Genomic DNA, 11,097 nt, shown 5'->3' on the forward strand with positions numbered 1-11,097 from the left:
ACCCGGCTGGGGGCCCGGGGGCACCGCGCCTCGCCCCGCGGACGCTGCAGTTCTCGGCACCCGGGCAGATGGCCCTCTCGTGCCCCCGGAGTAGCGCGCAGGCCGCCTGCTCCGCAGCCCGGCTCCCCGAGGGGCGCGCGCCTGGCCCCTGCGGGCCGGGCCCCGGAGCCCGGGGGGCCAGCGCGGGGAGGGCGGGCCGCCGGGCCGGCCCGGACCAGCCTGCTGGCCGGACCCCCGGCCCGGGACGCTCTGCTCTCTGGCGCCCCGGACCTCGAGGCCTGCACCCAGTGCTCGCGGCCCCCACAGCACCGGCCTAGCGCGGCCGCGGTTGGTTCCGTCACCCACGAAAGCACACGGGCAGGTCGGGCAACCCGAGCCTCGGTTGACCTCGCCAGTCCAGCTCCCCAGGTCCTTACCCCAATCCGGCCCAGCCCCCTGGGCTTGCTCCCCGGCAAAAAGCTCACCTAGGGATCTAGCTGGTTCCTAGAGGGCTAAGTGCATCCTCACTGTTCAGAGAGAACCACAAACAACCACCACCACCGTCCCACCTCCTCCAGAAAGCCTTCGGGGATTAGCGTGAACTCCATCTAAAAAGCCGGGAGCACCGCCCTCGAGAGCCACGTGACTGCCGCTGCCCCCAGAGCTTGGTAAATGGACATCATTGTGGTCTGGGCAACGATCTCCCACGATCACCCACGGCCCTTACGTCTCACCTGAGAGTCCACCTGGGCAAGGCGACTTTGGGCGTTGTCCCGCGCGGCAGCATCGGCGCGGAGCTCCCTAAACTCCCTCCTTCAGCCGTCTGTCCCCATCTTCCCCGGACCAGGCTTGGCATTCAAGGTGCCCCAGCCTCCTGCCCTGCACGGCCCTCCGTCCAGGGTGAAGGCACACTGCATGCAGGGCCTCCTCACACTGTAAATGCGGGGCTGCAGGCCCTCCCCAGACGGCAAGCAGGCTTTCTCCAAGGGAAAGTGCCCCCTGGAACCAGAGTGGTGAGAGGGCACTGTGCCCCCGGGCTTCTCCTTCTGTTGAAGACAATGAGGTACCCTGAAGAAGGAGGTTCCTATGTGCAAGGTCTGTGTGCGAGGACCAGCCAGGCAAAATGAGATTAACTTAGCCTCAGTTACTTAGCCTCATCTTTAAATTATGATGACTGAGAATTCCTACCCTGCTGACATAGATACCTGTCAAGACATTTGGCCAGTGTACAGTGACTCCTTTATTTATTTATTTTTTTTAATCCTTACCCGAGGGTATGCTTCCATTGATTTTAGAGAGAGAGGAAGGGAGAGGGAAAGAAAAAGAGAGAAACATCTACATGATAGAGAAAGATCTACATGATAGAGAAACATTGATCAATTGCCTCCCATATGCACCCCTACTGAGGATCGAACCTGCAACCTTTCTGTGCAGGGGATGACGCTCCAACCAACTGAGCCTCAGCAGCCAGACCCCTTTTTTATTAGAACTGCCCCGCCCCCCCACCCCACCCCCCTTCATTAAGTCACTAGATACTTATTGAGCTCCCCTCACAGCCTTGTGGGGACAGATGAGTAATAACAGGGCAGAGAGCTGAGGGAACTGCGTAGGCCTCGGGGGCAGTCAGGGAAAACCTCCCAGAAATGGCATCCAGAGGGAGTCCTGAATCATATGCAGGAATAGCCAGAAAAGAAGGGGACAGCATAGAGGTTCCAGCCGAAGAGCCCAGAGAAACACCAGGCTTTGGAGAAACTGACCACAGTTCAGTGTGGCCAGAAGCTAGTGGGGTGTGGGGGACTGAGAGGTCAGTAAGAGGCCTCAGGCAAGGATGGGGAAGGCCACAGGAGCCTGTCCGTGCAGAGCCTTGTTGGTCAAATTAAAGAATTTAGGCTTTATCTGGAGGGCAGTAGGGAGCCATGAAAAGTTAGGGAGCAAGTTCAGGCTTGCATCTGTGCAGTAGGAAGCTCACTCCAGCAGTGTCCAGAAGAGATGGATCCTGGCTTTGGAAACACCCTGACCGGGGCCCGGCCTTGGGATTTACCAGGATTGGGGCTTCTCCTCCTCTGTGCCAGCTACTTTCTAAGACACCCTCTGATTTAACCCTGAGATGGGCACTGTTACTATCCCTATATTTCAGAGAGGAAGCCTCACTTACTCAAAGCCAAGCTCCCAACCCAACACCTGGTGGGAGATCTTCATCCCGACTGTACATGAGCAGCATCTGCTTTCTGATTAAACAGCCAGGTCTTAGGAGAGACAGGAAGGCCTTTGGTAATCAATCCCAAATGCTGATGACTTCCACAATCACCCCTTCTGATGGGTCCATGAACTGTTTCCTTCTCCACTCCCTTCCACCACACACCCACCCAGGGGGTTCCCCAGAACTGGATCAGGCTTCAATGTAAGATCAAGGAACATCTGGCCACATCTGAAGCCATATGGCCCTCCATGCTAACCTGACCATGTAGCCTAAGCCCGAGCCCCAAGGACTCAAGCTTTCACTTTCAAGTGTTCTTTTTCTCAAACATTCTCTTTTGAAAGCCCCATGGTTGGTTCACTATCTCTGCCCTTCGTCCCTCCTCAGTTTCCTGGTTGCCCAGTGTATTCACTGTCCCAGGACACACTGCACTTCTAGGCTGTGTCCCTGTGACTTTTCATGCTGGTCCCTGTGACTTTCCCCAAAACTATCTTACAAACTTCCACTCATCCTTCAGGGCCCTCCTCCTGGAAATTTTCCCTGACCCCACCCCTGCAGACAGTCATTTTTTCCACCTGAACCAGCCTCTGAGATAACTATTGTCTTCTAAAATCTGGGCCCAGCCACTTGGTGAACCCCTTACAAGACTCAGGGCTTATGCTTCTCTAACCTCCAGTAACCAAGCCCAGAACATAGAGGCTCAGAGTTAAGTGTTGGGGAAACTTTTTCTTTTTTCTATTTATTTATTTATTTATTTGAGAGACAGACAGACAGACAGACATCAATTTGTTGCTCCACCTACTCATGCATTCATTGGTTGCTTTTTATATGTGCCCTGACTGGAAAGTGAACCCTCAACCTTGGTATATCGGATGATGCTCTAACCAACTGATATACCCTGCTAGAGCTTGGAGAAACATTTTCTTTTTTTGGTGGAGAAAACATTTTCTGATGCCTGATCTATCCCCTTCCCTCCTCTCCTACAGACAAAAAAGAGTTGTGGTTCAAATTATGGACCAAATGGGTTGTGCAGAACTTAAACCCTCCGTAAAAGAATTTTCAGTTGTTTGGGAAGCATACAGGCCTCTGTGCCAGGCAGCATTTTCAGAAAGTGTAAGAGAGCCTATAAGATCTTGGAATCAGATAGATGAGGGTTCCAGTCACAGCCAGACCACTTACCAGTCAAGTCCCTGCTCCTCCCTCAGCCTCACAAATTGGATGATAACACAGATTAATACGCGAATGTAGGCAGGGCCTAGTGCCCTGACCAGAGCAGCTGCCCATTGAACACCTCCTTCAGTATGACACTGACTCCTCTACTCAGTATGTCAATCTTGGCTCCCCCGCCCCAGCCCAACTTGCTTTTTCTCTGGGTGCCTGGTTTTGTAGATGCACTCTCAGCCTCCAGCCAAGCACCTCTAAATGTATTGATTCCAAGGGGAGGAGGAGGAAGTGGGAGAAAGCTGGTCTCTGGTGAGATGTGTCAGGAAAAGGGGGAGGTCTGCGGCCTGCGGCCCGGAGAGTGCTATACTTATTTGTAATATATGACTTAAAAAGTGCTATACTTTTCACCTGCATATGGATTACCATTTTACACTCACCGATTCATTGTCTCCTGTCAGGAGGATATTATCCTATTTTGCAAATGAAAATAGAGGCTAGGGTGGGATATCAAACTGGAATTCATGAACAAAACAGCAGTGTGGTGATTGCCAGAGGGAAGGGGGTGGGCAAAGAATGGGGTCCTAATATAAGGCCACAGGAGAAGATCTGACTTTGGGTGGTGGGCACACTTTGGTGCAATAGACAGATCTTGTAACATAGAAACCCACACCTGAAACCTATGTGCTCATGTTGACCAATATCACCCCAATCAATTTTATAAATAAATATTAAAAATAAACATTAAAAAAGAAAAGAAAAAGAAAGTAGATGCTGAGAAAGAAGAAGCTTGTAAAAGGTTCCCTGCTGGTAAGTGGTGGAGTGGCATAGAGTTTATACCCAGTAATTGCTCAATAAATACTAAAAGGAGGTCAGGTAAGATAAAGGCAGAGATGAGACTCTGGAGTAAGGGCTTTAATGAAGTGGATAGTCTTCTAATTTTTTTTTTTTTATCAAGTCTCCCTTTTGAGAATGCACTTGAAAGTTGACATCTAATTTTTTTTTTCTTTTTAAGTCATAGATTACAAATAATAGAATTTTTGGTGTACTGCATGTATACTTTAAATAAATCTTAATCAAAACCTACAGGGCTGCCCTAGCTGGTTTGGCTCAGTGGATAGAGCGTCGGTCTGCGGACTGAAGGGTCCCGGGTTTGATTCCGGTTAAGGGCACATGCTCAGTGTTGTGGGCTCGATCCCCAGTAGGGATCATGCTGGAGGCAGCCAATCAATGATCCTCTCTCATCATTGATGTTTCTATCTCTCTTTCCCTCACCCTTCCTCTCTGAAATCAATATATATATTTTAGAGGCCTGGTGCACAAAATTCATGCACTGGAGGTGGGGAAACCCCCAACCTGGCCTGTTCTCTCTCACAGTGCAGGAGCCCCACAATCGATTGCCCCAAAGAGGTAGGCCAGAGCCGCAGGACCCACCTCTGCACTGCGCACTCAGCGTTAAGCCCCTGCCCACCTGCGTGCACACGCAGCCCTGCCCACTGTCCAGCACCCGCTGCACACGCAGCCTCCTGGTGATCGCTCATTATGGCATGAGGGTGTCACGGCATGAGGGCGTCATGACCATGTAAGCTTTTATTAATAGGATATATATTTAAAAAAAAAAAACACAAACCTACAAGGCTATGTTTAAAATGGCAAAGCCAGCCCTGGCCAGTGTGGCTCAGTGGTTGGGTGTTGTCCCTTGCACCAGCAGGCTGCAGGTTCCATTCCCTGGTCAAGGGCACATGCCTGGGTGGCAGGCTCAATCCCTGGTGGGGGATGTGTAGGAGGCAGCTGATCAATGTTGTGTTCTCACATTGATGTTTTTCTCTCTCTCCCTCTCCTTTCTAAAAATCAATAAACTATTCTTTAAAAATAAATAAAGAAAAGAAAATGGCAAAGCTAGGCCCCATCATCAAATCCCTCAGCCAACTGACTGTCAGAAGAGATCTGACTCCACTTTTTAATTACAATCAGCATGTTCAAATGCGCCCCCATGACAACCATGCCCTTGCTGGGTTCTAATTCTAGGACAGACTGACAAGGCCAGAACCTCGCCCGGAGGCTGTGGCGAGCTATGTCCTTGGGAAGTTCTCACAGCACCTTCTCTCCTGAGGTGCCCCAGCAGGGAGATTCATTTGATTTCTCTTATGAATGGGAAACTGTCTGAAAGGTGACCAGGAGAGAGGCACTTTCTCAGGCAGACCAAGAATTTCATATGAAAATTAAAGGTCTGGGAACTTGTTTCCTTAACTCCAACCACGGTGAGAATAATCTGGAAAATCTTATTTCACCCAGGTAAAGATGTTATGCAAAAACCATGATTGGAAAACCTATGGCTGTGTAGAACAAGAGGCAGCACTTGTCAGAGAGGGTCTAGGGAGGGCGGGCTTTTTCTAAAGGCAGAAGAGGGTGGGTTTTGTGTAAATCATTTTACCTCAGGGCCTGTGTTCATTGTTTCTGTGTTCATTGCTCCCCTCCCAGCTCTCCCAGGATTATTCCTGTTAATCAGCTCAAAAGTCTGTCTCTTCAGACAGGCACACCTGGCTCCTCCCTCACTTTTGACCCAGGCCCTTCTATTATATCTTCTTGTTCAAGTGACTTATAGTAATTACCGTTCTCTGAAATCATCTGATTTTTTCTTCCTTATCATTTTCTTTCTATTTAAATAGAACCCATATACGATAAAATTATACACCCTTTTAAAGTGCATAATCCAGCCTCGCAGGCATGGCTCAGTGGTTGAGCATCAACCTATGAACCCAGAGGTCATGGTTGGATTCCGGGTCAGAGCACATGCCCAGATGGTGGGCTGGACCCCCCAGTAGGGGGTATGCAGGACATAGCCGATCCACGATTCTCATGCATCATTAATGTTTCTATCTCTCTCTCCCTCTCCCTTCCTCTCTGAAATCAATAGAAATATATTTTAAAAAATCAAGTGTGTAATTCAGTGATTTTTAATATACTCACAAAGTTGTGCAACAATCATTACTACCCTAATTCCAGAGCATTTTCATCACTCTAAAGAGAAACCCTGTGCCCATTTGTAGTCAGTCCCCATTCCCTCCTCGCCCATAAGCCTTGCAAACCACTAATCTACTATTTGTCTCTATGAATGTGCTTTTGACCATGTCATATAAATACAATCATATAATATGTGGTCTTTTATGTCTGGCTTCCTTCACTGAGACCCTTCAGTTTTTCAGTTTCATCCATGTTATAACATACTAGAGGCCCAGTGCATGGATTCATGCACTGGTGCAGTCCCTTGGCCTGGCCTTCGGGGATCGGGCCAAAACCAGCAGTCCAACATACCCTGAGGGGCCCTGAAGGGTGAGAGGGCACTCTGAAAAGTTGCTGTCACTCGGCAGCTCCTGCATTGAGCATCCGCCCCCTGGTGGTTAGTGCACGTCGTAGCTACTGGCCTGATGGCCAGCTTCTAGTCTTTTATATCTATACTAGGGGCCCGGTGCACGAAATTCGTGCACTGGGTGTGTGTGGGGGGGGAGTGTCCCTCAGCCCAGCCTGCCCCCTCTCACATACTGGGAGCCCTCAGGCATTGACCCCCATCACCCTCCAATCGCAGGATCGGCCCCTTGCCCAGGCCTGACGCCTCTGGCCTAGGCGTCCGGCCCGGGCAGCGGGGACCTGCAGCTGCAGCAGCCCCACGATCGTGGGCTTCGCTTTAGGCCCAGGCAAGGGACCCCTAGCTCCTGGGACTGCCAGCTTCGACCGTGCCCAGCTCCCATCGCTGGCTCCACCCCTACTTCCTGCTATCACTGGCCAGGGCGGAAAAGGCGCCTGATTCTCCGATCATGGCTGGGGGGCAGGGCAAAGGCGGCCCCAGGGCCGCCTTTGCCCTGCCCCCCAGCTCTTAGCTCCCCCCTGGGTTTCCGATCACTGTCAGTGGCAAGGGGCTTCTTCCTGCTTTCCCTTTCACCTCCCTGCATTGTGCCTACATATGCAAATTAGCCGCCATCTTGTTGGCAGTTAACTGCCAATCTTAGTTGGCAGTTAATTGCCAATCTTAGTTGGCAGTTAACTGCCAATCTTAGTTGGCAGTTAATTTGCATATAGCCCTGATTAGCCAATGAAAAGGGTAGCTTGTACACCAATTACCATTTTTCTCTTTTATTAGTGTTGACTAGAGGCCCTGTGCACAAAAATTTGTGCACTGGGGGGTTGGGCCCTCAGCCCGGCCTGTGCCCTCTTGCAGTCTGGGACCCCTTGGGAGATAACGACCTGCTGGCTTAGGCCTGCTCCCGGGTGGCAGAGGGCAGGCCCAATCCCTAGGTGCAGCCCCTGGTCAGGCTCAGAGCAGGGCTGATTGGGGAGTTGGGGCGCCGCCCCCTGTCATGCACAGAGCAGGGAGATTGGGAGGTTGTGATGCCACCCTCAGTCACGATCAGGGTAGGGCCGATTGGGGGGTTGGGGCACCGTCCCCTGTCACACTCAAGGCAGGGTCGATGGGGAGGTTGCGGCGCCACCCTCGGTCACACACAGAGCAGGGCCAATCAGGGGGTTGGGACACTGCCCCCTGTCACTCACAGAGCAGGGCCCATCAGGGGGTTGGGGCACCGCCCTCTATCACCCACAGAGCAGGGCCGATAAGGGGGTTGGGGCGCCGCCACTCTCACACTCAGGGCAGGGCCGATGGGGAGGTTATGGCTCTACCCCGTCACACACAGAGCAGGGCCTGTGGGGAGGGGGGGGGTTGGGGAGCTCCCCTCTATCAGGCACAGAGCAGGGCTGATCAGGGGGTTGGGGCGCCTTCCCCTGTCACGAACAGAGCAGGGTGGATAGGGAGGTTGTGGCCCCACCCCCTGTCACACACAGAGCCATAGGGCGATCAGGGGGTTTGGGCGCTGCCACCTGTCACGCTTATCCCAGTGCCGGGAGGCCTCATGGCTCCGCTGATCCCGGTGCTGGGAGGCATATTACCCTTTTACTATATAGGGTAGAGGTCTGGTACATGGGTGGGGCCGGCTGGTTTGCCCTGAAGGGTGTCCTGGATCAGGGTGGAGGTCCCCACTGGGGTGCCTGGCCAGCCTGGGTGAGGGGATGATGGCTGTTTGCAGCTGGTCACACATCCTTCAGGGTGGGGGTCCCCACTGGGGTGCCTGGCCAGTCTGGGTGAGGGGCTGAGGGCTGTTTTCAGGCTGGGGGTGACTGAAGCTCCCAACTGCTCCTTTTTTTCTTTTCTTTTTTTTTTATTCTGGGCCAGCTTTAGCTTTGAGGCTTGACTCCAGCTCTTAGGCCTCCGCGGCTGAAAGTAGGTTTCTGGCCTTTGCTTACAATGTTGCGAATCTGCTGGCTGAAGTCTGGTGGTATTTGTTACAGAGTTTCTTTTTTTTTTTTTTTAATATATTTTATTGATTTTTTACAGAGAGGAAGGGAGAGAGATAGAGAGTTAGAAACATCGATGAGAGAGAAACATCGATCAGCCGCCTCCTGCACATCCCCCACTGGGGATATGCCCGCAACCCAGGCACATGCCCCCAACCGGAATCGAACCCGGGACCCTTCAGTCCGCAGGCCGACGCTCTATCCACTGAGCCAAACCGGTTTCGGCTTTTTTTTTGTTTGTTTTGTTTTTTTTGTTACAGAGTTTCTTAAACTGCCTGCTCAGAGGCCTGCAGCGGCAGGCGGGGAACGTTGGTTTCCTCCGTCACTGAGGCAACCAAGCCTCATGTGAGTTTCAAGCTGCCTGGCTGCCGGCGCCATCTTGGCTGACAGTTAATTTGCATATCTTGCTGATTAGCCAATGAAAAGGGTAGCGGTTGTACGCCAATTACCATGTTTCTCTTTTATTAGTGTAGACTAGAGGCCCATTGCACAAAGAGATTCGTGCAATAGGCCTTCCCTTCTCCTGGCTGCAGGCACCAGTTTTCCTCCGGCACCCAGAACCCAGGCTCACTCCGGCTGGAACATTTAGTCTTCGCTGCTCCAGCAGGTGCCTTCCATCTTCGCTGCTCCGGCCGGGGCCTTCAGTCTTTGCTCCACTGCTTCATGCCTATGTATGCAAATTAACTGCCATCTTTGTTGGATTAATTTGAATACTCTCCTGATTGGCTGGTGAGCATAGCAGAGGGATGGTCAATTTACATGTTTGTCTATTATTAGGTAAGATATATAAAAGGCTAATATGCAAAGTGTCCCCTGGGGAGTTCAACCAGGAGACAGGGAGTTTGATCGCTTGCTATGACATGCGCTGACCACCAGGGGGTGGCACAGAATAAAGGAAGGCCCCGGCCAGCAGCTGGCAGCCAGGGAAGGAGGCCCCAGCCAGCAGCTGGAAGGCACCGGTCAGCCCTGATCGCTGGCCAGGCCTCGGGACCCTACCCGTGCATGAATTTCATGCACTGGGCTTCTAGTATATAGATAATAGTACCATATATGTGTGTGTGTATATATATATAATTTTTATTGATTTCAGAGAGAAAGTAAGAGGGAGAGAGATAGAAACATCAATAATGAGAGAGAATCATCAGTGGGCTGCTTTCTGCACACTCCCTCCTGGGGATTGAGCCCACAACCCAGGCATGTGCCCTTGACCGGAATCCAACCCAGGACCCTTCAGTTCGCAGGCTGATGCTCTATCCACTAATCCAAACCGGCCAGGCCTTTAATATATATTTTTATTATTTCAGGGAGGAAGGGAGAAGGAGAGAGAGACAGAAACATCAATGATGAGAGAGAATCAATGATTGGCTGCCTCCTTCATGCCCTCTACTGGGGATCGAGCCCACAACCGAGGCATGTGCCTTTGACTGGAATCTAACTCAGGACCCTTCAGTTCGCAAGCTGATGCTCTATCTACTAAGCTAAACCAGCTAGGACAGCACTGCATTCCTTTTTATGGCTGCATAATATTCCACTGTATGGCTAGACCACACAAAACAGTGTTTTGTCTTCTTTTTCATTTTTAGTCTTTAGAGCACACTATTTATCAATTGATGCCCATCAGCTCATGGATATATGGGTTGCTCCCATTTTAGGACTATCATGAGCAATGTTGCTATGAATGAGCATTCATGTACACATTTTTGTGAGGACATATGTTTCAATTCTCTTGGATATATATGTAGGAGTGGGATTGCTGGGTTATATGTGAACTTTTTGATAAACTTTTTGAGGAATGTTACCAAAGTGACTGCAGCATTTTATATTCCCACCAGCAATGTCTGAGAATTTCAATTTCACCACATATCCACCAATATATTATTATTTGCCTTTATTTATTCATTTTTTTAAAAAATATATTTTATTGATTTTTTACAGAGAGGGAGGGAGAGAGATAGAGAGTTAGAAACATCGATGAGAGAGAAACATCGATCAGCTGCCTCCTGCACATCTCCTACTGGGGATATGCCCACAACCCAGGTACATGCCCTTGACCGGAATCGAACCTGGGACCTTTCAGTCCGCAGGCCGACGCTCTATCCACTGAGCCAAACCGGTTTCGGCTTCATTTTTTTATTTATATGTTTTAATTATTTTTTAGGGAGAGTAAAAGGAAGAGGGATAGAGAGATAGAAACATAGCTGAGAGAGAAACATCATCAATCAGATGCCTCCTGCATGGCCCCTACTGGGGATTGAGCCAGAAACTTGTGCATGTGCCCTGACTGGGATTCGAACCATTGACCTCTTGGTTCATGGGTCAACACTCAACCACAGAGGTCAGATGGAATGGAGAACTGCCAGGTACATCCTGTCCTCTCTGGTCAGGGTGGTGTGAAGGTGAGAGGGGAGTAAGTC

The sequence above is a fragment of the Myotis daubentonii genome, chromosome 5, assembly GCF_963259705.1.
Source record: "Myotis daubentonii chromosome 5, mMyoDau2.1, whole genome shotgun sequence".
NCBI classification, from domain to species: Eukaryota; Metazoa; Chordata; class Mammalia; order Chiroptera; family Vespertilionidae; genus Myotis; species Myotis daubentonii.